At 38.0% G+C, this 13987-nt stretch overlaps 1 protein-coding gene across 10 annotated transcripts in view; it reads left to right on the forward strand.

Moving 5' to 3' along the window:
* The window catches only part of RAPGEF4 (Rap guanine nucleotide exchange factor 4), a 147555-nt gene that overhangs the window by 32427 nt on the left and 101141 nt on the right, over nt 1-13987 (forward strand). Inside the window, exon 1 of one of the 10 annotated variants that reach the window (XM_021300043.2) lies at nt 7257-7495. The exons of 8 other annotated variants lie outside the window; for them this stretch is intronic. The gene's annotated coding sequence lies outside the window, so the exon portion shown is untranslated. Of the gene's footprint in view, nt 1-7256; nt 7496-13987 lie in introns of those variants that run through there. One more of the 10 variants, XM_065068784.1, reaches the window with a different exon arrangement.

A 13987-nucleotide genomic window follows, 5' to 3' on the forward strand; every position in this document is an offset into this window, starting at 1 on the left:
AATACCTGCTATTTCGTAGAATCTTGTAGAAGAGCCCTCTCTGAATTGTTTATGTATTGTAAAAATGGAGTCCAGCAGCGTACTGCATAAATAAAAATCTGTCACGCTTTCTCCTCATGCGTCTTCAAGAGTAAGTCTGGGTCTGTCCCTTGTTTGGAACTAAAATGATGCCTTTATTTAATGAGATTTTTATTTCAATTTCTCTCATTCCATTCACTCCATCTCCTCTCCAGAGAGCAGTCTTTATTGTAGGCTCTCTGAAGTTTTGTCTCTGCACATTTTAAGGATTCACACCAAATGACTTATGAATGGGTGCTGCTTTTGGAGAAACATTCCACAGCCAAATGCATCACAGGCTACTAACAAAGTTATTCCAATTCTTCCTCCAAAATTGTTTACAGAGTTAATTCCTTGGTTCTTACCTGTACTGTTTTAATGCCCCTTGGATGATTTCTCTCTGTCTCCAGTATTTATATCCTCCACTGTCTGCACACTGTAGTCATGTCTATGTTGTATCATAACCTAAAAAAAAAAATGAATCACATAACTGTTCTTAATTCTTCTGAAATGCCATCCTGCTTCTTTGTATGAGCTCTCTGGAACACAAAATGGCCCTGTCATTCATGGATATATGCAAGATACCTAATATGATGTTTACTATCAGTTTTACATGCCAAATTTTGATAATTGTTGAGATAACAGCATTTTGCTATTGTATTAAGGAAAACTGTCACTGTAGTTAAAGTTACATAAATATGTACAGAGAGCTAGAAATAGAGGCAGTGGTAGGTGTGCTGTGTACTCCAGCTGTCTTTGGGATTGTCACTTCCTAGACTTTGCTCACTCGCTAGCTCTATGTACATGATGCCTCCACTGAATTTTTCCAAATGGATTTTTTTCTTAGCGTTGCTAATTCCCTCGAGACATATGTATTGTATTTATTTTTGTCCAGTGTTTTTATCTTCACCTGCTCTAGTGTTTTTATGTGTTATCAAGTTGTTTATTCTCCCTTGGAGATTGTGAGTTAAAAAAATCAGAACCCAGCCCTTTAGTAGTTCATTAGACACCTCTTTCTGTGTTGCCATGTTTCATCATCTTTTGTTTGCGGTCATTTAGCCAATGGTTAATTTGCATGACAGTGCTTCTACCCAAGGCATTTGCAGGTTTTTTTAAGATGGGTTGTGACTATTAAATATTTTACTGGTATCCAGCGTGTGACAGCTATTGCATTCCTTTCTTCCACTACTTTAGTGATTAAAAGAAAAAAACAACAGCATCCCACATGTAAAGCCCCCAAGTTTGATTAAGTCAGTTGTGCTGCTTTACAGATTTGTTTCTGTTAACTGTGAGTGAGGGCTCTCTGATCTAACCATAGTGATGTTTACTGCTTTACTCTTGAAAAGTTATTTCCAAGTAATTTTGGTTTTATGTTGATTGTAAGTTACCTTAGTACATGGTCTGAACAAAAGTGGTTAGTGGTGGCGTGAATGATGCCATCCGTGTGCATTGGATGTAAAATTACTGCAGTTTTGGTATTGTAAACATTTACAGAATTAATTGTGAAAATTCACTCTCAAAGAAGGAAAAGTATATTAGAAAATAAGTTATTGACAAGAATACCTAATTCCAGTTCTTCTTCTCTTTTACGCACCTGTTTTCATTCCTCTCCTGAGTTATTCCTGGCTGTCTCAGGACAAAATTCACCACAGTGTAAACTGGTCCAACCTGCATTCCATTATTCTTTAGTACATCTACTAACACTTATATTAGAGCAAATTAAGGTTTTTATTGGTGCTGCCTCACAATGACCTCTTACCGTGGTTGTTGTTCTGCTACATTTGCCCTTCTATCAAAATGTACATCATTGAAAAAAAAAAAACCAACAAACGTAAATTCTGACCTCTTGTCTCAGTGAATACTGTTGGTTACTCTGCAATATGGTATTTCCACATGCTGCAGATGTGGTTCTGGTGTTCATGGAGTGTCCCTTTGTGCCCATGGCACAAGAAAGCGTGAGGAGGAAGGAGTCACCCCAGACTCCCCTCCAGCTTTACCTTTTTGCTCCATGTCACATTTTGATCTCCGGTCAAAAACTGACTTGCTAACTGCTTAGTAGCAGCTAATCAAGTTCAAGAAGAGAAAGCAGAAATATAATAAGAAATATAATTATAAACTGTATTTTGCAGAAACTGCAACATGGGAAATATGCACAGTTGATTTCAGTTTCTAGTAGAATTATTTCCAGTCTCCTTCTCTATAGGGTTTCTGTAAATATTCAAGTGAAAGTGTACTGAGCAACTTCATCCTGTCTTCAGAATGAAATTGCTCATCAGATGTTTGGTTATTCATGTTGTACTCATCCCCCAACATGGCTGAAACAAGTAATTCCTGTTTCTGTGCCTACTCTGAAAACCTGAGGCTTGTTGTTCTCCTCATGATTACTCATTTATGTTCTCAAGTGTTTTGAATCCCCAAATGCAGTAATGTCAAACAACCATAGCTCATTTTTCAATAATATCTTAGTACCAGGTCCATTTCCTTTTTGGACTCTTGGCTTTTTACTAGTGTGAAATTGCCTTTACATTTTGCAGCACACTTCTGCGAGAAAAAATGCCTCATACAACTCTTACTGATTGAGATTAGATGGTGGTGCTAGAAACCAGAAACTTATAAAAGCTTTTCTGCACAGAAAAGCGAGAAAATGTATTAAGTGAGTTCTCATAATTGAACCTAGGCTTGTTATAAACAAACCTGTGAGAAGAATCCCTCACTGAGAAGAAACAGTGTCCTTAGTGTGTCTAGATTTTCTTATTCCAAGTTTAGTTGCTGGTGGAGAACATTATAATACCCAGTGAACAACTCAATTCATTCATCTCTGGGTAAGAAACCTGATCCACATTTGCTGTACGTAATGTTACTGCTTTACCTAGGGCAGGTGTCTACATTTACCCAAACAATTTTTCCCTGTTCTCTTCAGGCAGGCTGGGTTTCGACCTTCTCTAATGTTTTTATCTAAGTATGGTCTGAAATGTGCCTTACAATGGCCTTTAGACATGGGCTTTCTGAAGCTGTTAAGTTTTTTTTTAGTTTTTGTGAGGCCAGGTCTGTTTGTTGGGCAGATGCACTGTTCTCATTTGAGGAAGCTATTTCATCTGGCTGGGTTTGAAGGTTTTAAAGCTAAGTTTCCCTCTCTTAGTTATTAAATATACATTTAATGATAGATTCAGCATGCCAAAGGTTCTTTAAGGGAAAGCAAGGAATAAAACACTTATCATGTTATGTGGCCCTGCAGTAAGAGAGTTTATAACTGTCATCCTTTATTTTGTCCTCAACCTGTAGTCTGATCTGATGTTGGAAGTGGAAAAGGACATTTCACAACACTGACACTAAAATGCAAGCAGACATATAGGGCCATTTTAAGAAAAATGAGAAATTCAACGTCATTGTAACACTGTTTTTCTAAGGGAAAACATGAGGCTAATTGTTAGCTATTCAGGATAAAGTGTAGGCTTGTGCTTTCTATCTCCAGTAGTTCTCAGTACAGTGTTGTTTGGCAAGTGGTTCTGTAGCCCATGGGACAGCATGTAATCTATTTTGTTCTTAATTCAATCCTTGCTGCTTATGTAGCCAATGTTGTGGCCTGTGCAGTTTGCAGCTAGTAGACTCCCCTGATTTTTATGGATTTGTGTATTTCAAATCCCATCTCAACCTTTATTTTGAAAGAAAGGTTACCTCTTTTTCTTGCAGAGAGTTTTTCTTGTTTTTCCCTGCTGTTTTTATTGCAGAGGGCCTTGAAATGTAAACTGGATACCCAGGGTTAAAGTGTTCCTACTGATTTATTTTCCCTAAACATTATTGATTATTTGGACTTCTACTCACTAAAGCCAGGTCTATGCTAAAAGTTTGCTGGCAGGGTTGTGGGGATAATGTCTTAGGTCAGGAAAACAGTGGGTTTGTGTGGTACGGTTAGCCTAATGGAGGGCTGGCATAAGGAAGAGTTCCAAAAGAACTTTTGCTGGCAGAAATGTTATCATCCCTAGGATAATATGCTGACTGAGGTTAAAATGTAGTGCAAGCTCTGAGCTGGCCTTTTGAAACTTGTAGTATGTTCCCTTAGCTTTTCCATGCCATGGCAGCATTCCATGGGAGGAATGGGCTGTCACTGGTTAGACAGACTACCAGTACATTCCTGTGTTCTTCCCTGCGGAAAGTGTAAGATGTGCCAGCTCTGCTATGCAGATTTCTAGATGAAAACAATAGAGGCCATATAAACATGTCTCATGAAAAACAGAAGGTTTTTTTGCAACTTTGATTCAAGGCATTTCATTTTACCTTCTTGCTCTTTCCGTATGGAAAGTGAGAACATGGTATATATTTGTTTCCTGAAAGCTTTTTGGTGATTGTTGAATGATTGAACAAGCTATAAGCATCCAGATATATCATATGCAACTTACTTGAACACACAAGCTCTCAACTGCAGAGATTGCCTTTGACTGTTTTCCTGGGGCCCCAGCACAAACAGCCAGGTGCCCTTTCTGTGATGGGACTCTGCAGTTTAAAGATTCTGTGGTGTGGTGTTTGTGGTTTCGTTTGTTTGTTTTGTTTTGGGTTTCTTTTGCTTTGTTGTTTTTGTTTTGTTTGTGTGTGTGTAGTTTTTGCCAGGTTTTACGTGTCTCCCAAAGAATAATCTTATCTATCATTTAACCTCTAAAATTCTTTCTGCCCATCTCAATCTAATATTTGACATCTTAAACAAATCAGTTACTTGCATAAGTAAGCACTCTGGTATCTTACCTGTTGCTTTGAGAACCTGCTTTTTTTTTTACCTGCATGTATTGATTTGCTTGAATTTGGAGTGGGTTTAGAATCAACAAAAATTAGAAATACGTTTAGAACTCTGCTTTTAATTTTTGTTTTTCCTGAGCAACACCCTCTATACAAAACATTATTTTGCTCCTTCCTTTTTTTCTCCAATTAGTTATCTTCTCTTTTAGTAAGGTTTTAATGTGTGTTTTTTTAGTAGACAGTCATGTTTAATTAAAAGTTACTTGCATGTTTTCAACTATAGATAATTTGTTTGACTTTACACTCTCAATTGCCTTGAGTAATTTCCTGTAGAAATACATATAATCCATTTGCATGTTTACAGTATTAGCGTGTCATTTGCATAGCTTGTGTGTAACACTTAAACAAACCACTGGGACTTAGGAAGGACAGATGTTTTTTAGTGGCAAACAGTGATATGATGGTCATTCTTTCTCTCCCTGCAGAAAATATATGGGACCAGCTTTGGTGAGAGAACTGGAAATTATGTTGTCAAACCACCATGTTGTTTCAGTAAATAATTGGAAGTTAAGCAAGTGGGACAGCAGTAATGTTATATTCATATTTTTGCTTGACATAAGTCAATGCTGATTGATGTTGATTCTTACTTCATGGCCTTATGTATTTTCTCTGCCATACTACATATTAACAAATTTTGTTTCAGTTCTTAGCAAAGAGGTGTACATACAATTCTACCTGAAGATAGAATTACTGCTCTTGGAGTGAGTCAGGTCCTGAGGAGGTTTCAAAGCCGGATGGAAGTGCAGCACCCCACCTCCATCCTTCTTGAAATGGAGATCTTCAGGTCTTTGAATGTGTGGTGGTGGGCACCTGTCATCCAGAGACTTCTCGAATCAAAAAAATCACATGGTGCTTATTCAGCATTTGCAAGGAGCTGCCTGGAGGCTGGTAGGGCACAAGGGTGAAGGTACATCAGCTGCCTGGTGTTTCTGTTCAGCCAGCTGCTGGCAGCTCTGCATTGGGGATGCTTTGAAACTCTTTTTTTCAGGTACCTTTCCTTAAGAGATTCTCACTCTGGCTTCTGCAGTTACTGTTTGATTCCTCACCAACAACACACAAAAAGTGGAGGAAAGCTGTGGAAGCTTGAAGTCATGTGCAGTCCCACACCTGGGTCTGAAAGTGCCTTTGTGACCATCCTGTGCCCATGAGCATGCACAGGTCATGGTTACGTTCTGTCTCAGAGTCTGCTGTGCTCCTGTGGCACGTGTGAAAATAAGTGCATGTAAAATCCAGAAAGCACTTCAAAATGGATGTTGCTATATTTTGCCACTGTAGACTTTCACATTAGAGCAAAAATAGCGCATCTTTGGTTTAGGGCTTATTATAAAGTAAATTTCCTCCTTTCTTTCTTTCTTTCCTTCCTGGTTTCCTGTTTAGGGTAAGACAGGCCATGTAATATTTGTTTAAAATGGATACTGATAATAAACAGAGAATAGGCCTTTATGAGTAGCTGAAATTTTTCTGCAATTCAAATATTACTAATGTTTAAGTAGCACATATTTCTTGTTTAATATTCAAGTGTGGCATTTGTTTCTTAAAGACAGAGAGGAATACTTATCTTCTGTGATCAGAAAGTAGCAGCTAGGAACAGCAGTGATATGAGCCGTTTTGACAGTGAGCAAACCTGTCAGAATGTTCACATTTTCAAGACTAGATGGTCTAAGACATCCTTTTTTCCTAAATATTTTTCGAAGTCCTAATGAAAATTTAAAGAGCTGTGTCTCACATCTTGAATTTAAAAGATCATTAATTAACAATTGCGTTTTACTGCTAAAATACTATGTGTTTACTGGAAAGTCAAAATAGTAACAGCAAGGTTCAGTTAGGTTATTAGTAACACTTTTAATAGCTGAATTCAACAATCCCACAGTGTAAAATGTCAATCCTAAGGATAAAAGAGAGAATTTCTAATAAACACATATACCGTAAGACACTGAAATAGTTTTAAACCAAATAAGTTTATATGTTAAGTACCATTAAGATATAAGGCATTTAACCTGTGTGCTATTTTTGTTTGTTTTTTTTTTTTAATAAGGCCTGTTTGCATTAATTAATTTCACATTGTCCACGTCTTTAGGATAAACTAGAATTTCACTGCATGCATATAATACCTTTGTGTTACAAAGTGAAAATCCCATGGTTTTGGCTGAAATGTTGGTGTATTACAGTCATCTCTTGCCTGGGGCCATCTGCATAGGAGAATACTCCTTTAACAGAATAAGTCACAAAAAGACTATAACAGGCTTATTGGAACCATTATTCTGTATCTGTGCTGTTCTTGCCAAAGATTTCTAAAAAACAGGCTCAGTAGATAAAGAAAATAGTATTTGTGTGAGACTACCTGCTTTGCAATGGTTTCAGCAAGAAATTTTGCTACATTCACTGGCTCTTTAATTCGGATTGCCAATGATAATGCAGAGTCTACGGCTAAAGAAAGGTAGGATGCAGAAGCAGAAACATTAGTGCTAATCTGCTGCAGAAGGACTAGATAAATCAGTGCAGCTCTCATACATCACTAAGAGAGAAGCTGATTGCAACTTGACCATGTGCCTAAGTGGTCACATCAGCAACAAGAACAGAGCATGGATAAAAAAACTAAAATGTACCCTTAGGGCTACTTGCTGTGCAGGACCTGTAATAACACATCAATGTAAGTTTAAGATTTCTTTATTTTGTTTCCTTCTGTTGTAATTATTGTTCTTTACAAGATCACGTTTTTATTTTGCATGGATTTAAGGGAAATATAATGGGGCGAAGTATAATACTAAGCAGATAATAGTTTGATACTGTTTATGTCTGTAAATAATAATGGGCTTTATTACTATGTGTCTCAGCATAGGTCTTTCTTTGAAGATGTTTTAATATTTAATCCTAACAGTCATATCTCAGAAATTGAGTAAGGTTTCGGGTGAGATGATAGTGAGATCTCTCTTCTTCATTTCTGTCATCTTATGTTTCAAAATGATTTGAAAGACAGGATGCCACAAATACATGTATTACTTCTACCATGAGAATTTTTGCCTTTTTTGTGCTTTCTGTTAAGAAAAATGCTCATAAAGAGTGATTTCTGTGGACCTTTATATTCCTGAATCAAGTACAGATGGTAATTTTCCTACAATTTTTTAAATTTGTGCAATGTTTAATTTAATGTCACTTAACCATCTGCAAAAAGGGAAGGCAGGGGTAAGATGGAAACTGAATAAGCATTGATTGCTAGTCTGAAAATTAAATTTAAAAAGTTTTTGCACTAAATCTGATTTCAGTTCATTTTTTACTAAATTAGATTACCACATTTAAATTGAGGCTACTATATAGCAAACAAATGTGTGAAACTATCCTGTATAGCCCACATTTCCTGCTGTATCCTGCTGTATGTTGTTGATTGTAGCTACCCAGGAATACCCTAATTGTAGTATTCAGAGCAGCATGTTTAAATAATACATGGGAAAATAAAGAGGAAAGGTGGAATTCTACTGTTCAGATGTTAAGGTGATGCTTTGTTCAAAGAGAAAAATTGTATAGTAGAAGCTATTGATATGGAATCTCAGGCTCTCTCTCGTGGCTTTAGGGGAAGAGGCAGGGAAACCCAAGACAGATCTTGCTGTGCACTCTGAATGGGAAGGAAATTTGGAAGCACTTAAAAAAAGGCAACAACAACACAAAAACCCCACCAAACAAAACAAAAAAAAACAACACCAACATCCCCAAAAAACAAACAAAACCCCAAACAAATAATGCTTCGTTTATTTATTTATTTTTAGGGAAAGAAAGAGGCTTCAAGCAGACAAATTTAAGAAATATGAAAGAGGAGGAGTGAAGGATGCTTTGGTGATAGAAACTTGATAAAGTAACTGCAAAGATACTGAAGAACATCCGTTTATCTTGTAGTATTGTAGCTACAGCCAAAGATAATAACAGGACACTTAGAATCAGAAGTAGCCTGCATGTGTTTAGTCTACAAATTGTTTATTTTTGTGGCTACTGAAAACTGTAGGGGTAATTGCATGGCAATTGTCCCCTGCACAGAGCCACAATACACAGAATGTGGGTCAGTTTCAAGACTTAAGACACAGATATTTTGTGTAGGTCTCAGCCAAAACAAAAGTTAAGGGTTATCTGTTAATAGTTCCAACTTCACTACAAGGATGATGGACGGGAATAGAGAAAGGGGAAGGTAAGGCTTTATGGCAAGGAGGACACGCATTCTTCCCAGCAGAATAAATAAGCAACCTGGCCAACTGGCAGATGAAACATGGACCAAGTGGAGAGTTTATTTTTGTACAAAATATGTGTATGCGTGATCCCACAGGTTCTCAGTTGTACTCAGCCCCTGAAGCTGAGGTCCCGTTGGGAACCCACGGCTTTAACAGTCTGACTTACAAAATAATAAACACAAAAAGAGAGGAAAGCCGTATGGCAACAGGAAGCAGAGAGGACTGGTGATTTCTTTGGTCTTACTACTTCTGTTCTAATGTACCCAAGGTGGTATTAGATTGTAAACTCCATGACAAAGATTTCTATATTTTTCTTCTGTGAAATGTTCTCCTTTCACATGTGACACAATAATATAATCAATTATTCTGGTTTACAAATATAATGAAAGAAGTCAGTAATTTTCCTTTTCTTGTAACTGGATGCAATTTATAAAGATTCCTGCCAAAGTTATTGTGAACAGTTCAAGTGCTATGTCTGCTAAGATAGTCTACAGCTGTGTTCATATTGTAGTCTTAAAACATTTGCTTCTCTGTGTTTCTGTGAAGTTTCATAAGGCAGTCACACTTAAATTAGCTGCTAAATGAATTGCATTGCACATGACGAAACTGTACTTAGGTTACTGTTTTTTTAAGTTTCCTTTTTAGCTGAAGAGACAAAATTCTATGTGTAGGCTGAATTTTAGTCTTGGATGTGGTTTCCGTTAGTCAAAACAAAGCACATACTCTTCCTCTAGAGTGAAACTCTGAGTTTATCTGTTTGTTATGCTGGGTTTTACAGTTACTTCTAAGCTCTTTCACTAAATTCCAACCTGATCTTCATTTTCACCTTGAGTTTTAGTCAACAAATTTATGTTCGTTATAGATTCTTGTACTTAGAGAAAAGTGTGCTAATGCGTGCTAATCCCTGCACTTTCAGAGCTGCAGGGGCCTCACTGATGCCAGAGTCAGTGTGTTGAATTTGCTTGTACCTATGATATTTGGGCAAACAACATACAGAATATTCCTGTTTCCCGTTAATAGAAAAGCTCCTATTAACCAAGGTTACCAAGGCAGGGCCTGAAACATTGAAGCATGAGCCCTGTGGTACTCACACAAACAGAAGGCTGTCCTGAGAAAAACACCTGAATATAGTAATAGGGGCTCAAACCGTTTAGATTAAATAACATTTCTTCTAGTTTTCTGCCTGCAAAACAGTACAACTTCCACTTGAAGCTGAAAGTTTGGCCTCTAACATTTCTGTGTTGGTTGCAAAAGAGAACTGAATTGCCCCAAAGGAGAGATCCTTCAAATTCCGTGGTACCAAACAGGAGAGTGTCCTGCTGTATTGCTGCAACAAATGCGCTGTGTTGCCATCCTGAAGCTTACCAGCTCTGCTGGCCGGGACAAGGAGTGACATGGCTTTCCTTCATCCTGCTCCTTGTCCTTTCTGGGCTCTAGTCACTTCTGATAAAAGGAGACACCATTTCACAATGATTCCAAGAAACCTAAGGACTGTAGATCTTTGGAGTGTGCAAGAAAAGCTCCCATCTTGCTTTATGCATGCAGGCCTAAGAGCTCATTGATTTCTTTTGCAAGTTCAATAATCACTAATCCCTCCACAGAACTGTGTCTGGAATACTCTATAGTGCAACCAGCTTCTGGCATGAAAAAACCCTCACAAGCTACAGTATATAACGTAGCCACAGACCAACTCACGTACTTTCACAGCATCAGTTACCACCCGAAGTACGCTTAGGAAATTGTGATAACGGCTTTGCCCTCGGACAGTGTTGCACATGCTGTGAAGAGAATATGCACGGTAACTATTTCAACAAAGTGAACTCTCATCCAAGTATCATTTTCTTCTTGGGAAATAGTGAGTCTCTGGAAGGGGCAAGAGAATTTTACATGTAAGTTGACTATAAAATAAATAATGCCATTTACAGCTTACAGGAAAAGCAAAGTATTTTATACCCTGATTGTGTCTTCCAGCCAGATCTTGGAACCTGTGTTGAAAATCATTTGACAATTATAAGCTATTATGGAAGCAGATCATACTTGGAAAGGAATTTCCTTGGTATCTCTTCTTCTAGCTTTCAGATAGTCTTCCCAGCCTTGCTAAATGCTGTTTCTGAAGTGGATTTTTTCCAGAACATAGTGAACTGCCTGGTATCGGAGTCTGCTGGGGCACACACCCCAGTGATCTCGACTCCTAAGGACAACCACTCATCTGCTCTTTCAGCCTTGGTTAAGGGAGCCTTATAATGAAAATCTGTTCAAAATGGGGATTATGCAGACTGATGTCTCTAACTCTGCTATTCAGTGGAAAATCAGACTCCTAATTAGGGTGATGATATCTTGTGAAGTTTTGGGAAGCTTTTAACAGTTTTTGTTACCTCTCTGTTATTATCCTAGAAAGTAAATAGTTACATATTGGATAACCATATGGATGACGTGTTAGTGTATTTTAAGAAGATTGCTCAGATGGCTCAGAGCCCATAGTGGCAATGCCAGGTTTTTTATGTACTGAAAATCTAAACAGATAACTAAAAGATGGCGGGAGCAATCACTAAAGGAAGAATGAGCAATAAAATGTAATATTAACCTTTAGCATTGGTGACAGAGATCAAGGCCATGGGAGAAGTATAGTGTGACTTCTTGTACTACGCTTGGGCCATGTCCCAATTAGGTTCCCAGTTTGAGCTGGGGAAGCAGAGTGGGTGCTTGTTTCCTTGTTTCCAGTCACAGAACTAGGCTGCCAGTGTTGTTTTTAAAACCCTGTGTTCCTCCCTCTGCTTTTACTCAGTGACTCCAGCTGAACTTCCTGACAGAAGGGGTGGGAGACTCAGCTTGAACTTTAAACCACAAGTCCATACAAACCCAATTTCTCAACTTACCATAACAACTTCTTGTGTTAATAAGGCCATTGAATAACTTGGCATTATTTTCCTTAGATAGATGATGAGTGGTGAGATGAAGGAAGGAATCAGAAAGAAAGATTTGAGGAGTAATGCAAGGAAAACTCTTGAGGGACTGAGTAGTTCCTTCAAGGAGGTGTCTCATCATTGTGTTTGGTGCTTAAACACTGCTTATACAATATATACACGTATTTTCAGTCTGTTCAAGTAAAAAAGGACCCTGTAATCTAATTCCACTCAGTGCACTGTAAATGTAACCTCGCTGAAGGAGAGGAACTGTTTGAAACACTAACAGTTTCATTTTGTAGTCAGGATTTATGATGATCTGTATAGGACATAATTCTCATAACAAGAAAGCTTCAGATGTTTTAAACTCTGGCAATTTTTCATCCAGGAAAGAGATTTGAGAAATACCCAGGCAGCAAGCCTTCTCTCAGCTGGGACAGAATGGGCTGGTTGTATCAGGAGCTGCATTTCCTACTTTGCTTCCTCTGCCAGAAATTCTCTTGCCAGAAAATGTCATTTTGGCTTTTTATCTGTTGTGGTGTTTTGTTTTTTTTTCTTTTTGGTTTGAGGAGAAGGAAGTTAACCATCCCAGTAACATCACCATCACTGCAACATAAAAAATGTGCAGACAATGAAAGGGTATGGAAAACTGATAATTGCACACGAGTGCATAATTTCTCCAGGCCATGATAAGCTGTGGTGAAATTGCCAGCTCCATTTTGCAGTGGGGGGAATACTTCAGTACAGATCTATGCCTTCAGTGTTAAAGTATTCTGGACAATTCTGAAACAACAGGGTGGCAAATATCTTTGGTTTACATCTATTACTACTTTTGCTGTATTGCTACAAGTACAGTTAACTGTTGCAGCCACTACCATGTTCTAGTACTGGATCCCTGTCTTTGAAGTAACACAGAAGCACAGGTTACATTTTTTTTCAGGAGCTTAAAATTAAATCTAATCATGAAAATTTTCAGTGTTTGGCTGCAAGAATCAAATCTTATTCCTCTTTAATCTAGATGTGTATGCACAGTCTACGTAGGCTACAAATGCCCTAGCATGCATTTGACAGAGAATTTGACCAAGAATAGTTGATAACGGAGCAAGCAAGCTGGAAGCTTTAACACACACAAGACAGCCTATATTTTTATACCATGTGATAACAGTGTTTCTGATTGCCAGGTTCTTTACTCTATATGTAGGCTGTATGTTAGTAGAGAGTATGTGGATTTAAGTGTGGAGATTGCCTTGCTGAGAGTTAGTAGATAGTGCTCAGCAGTCAGAGAGACCTCGCAGTTTTATTTGTTGCTTGTCATGACAAGAATTACTGCCGTGGTGAATGGCAACATTCCAGATTGCATTTCAGCCAAATGGATTATTCTTCAGAGCAAAGGTTTTCTGGGGAAGAGAATATCCAGGGTCCAGCGAATGCTTGCAAAGGGAGGTTTTTTTGGTGAGGAATAAAAAGGCATAACTGAGGAGAGACTGTGTCAGGGGTTAAAGTAACTTGATGCATTACCCCCTTTTATTTTTTTTTAATTTTTCTTTTTCAAATCAAGACCTGTGGTTTGCTAATAACTTCATGGCAGTGATGACTAAAATTATTACTTTTGTTGTACATGCACTATAGCCAATTTTGAAAGTGCCTGGCACCTATCCAAAAGACTCTGTGACATTTATACAACAATGATGATAGCAGTGGTAGTGATGTGGGGTGTTGCAAAACAAGAAAGCTGAGCAGGGGTGAAGCACAGACTTTCTGAAGGAGCTGGAGCACTGCAAGACTAGCAGAAGCTGTTAGTGTAATATAGTTCTCACTTCAAATACACAGAGAGCAAGCGGTCAAAAATACAAACCCACTTGCATTCTATATCTGAGAACATTTATTCCCAATGAACACAGTCTTGGAGGCACTGATGCTGATTTTCACCCGATGTGCTCTGCCTAATTCACTGCATTTTTACTCGTGTATGTACATGAAGTCCTCCAAATAATCTAAGCACAAACATCCTGCACAGAAAGGCTT

This window comes from Columba livia, chromosome 7 (assembly GCF_036013475.1).
Source record: "Columba livia isolate bColLiv1 breed racing homer chromosome 7, bColLiv1.pat.W.v2, whole genome shotgun sequence".
NCBI lineage: Eukaryota > Metazoa > Chordata > Aves > Columbiformes > Columbidae > Columba > Columba livia.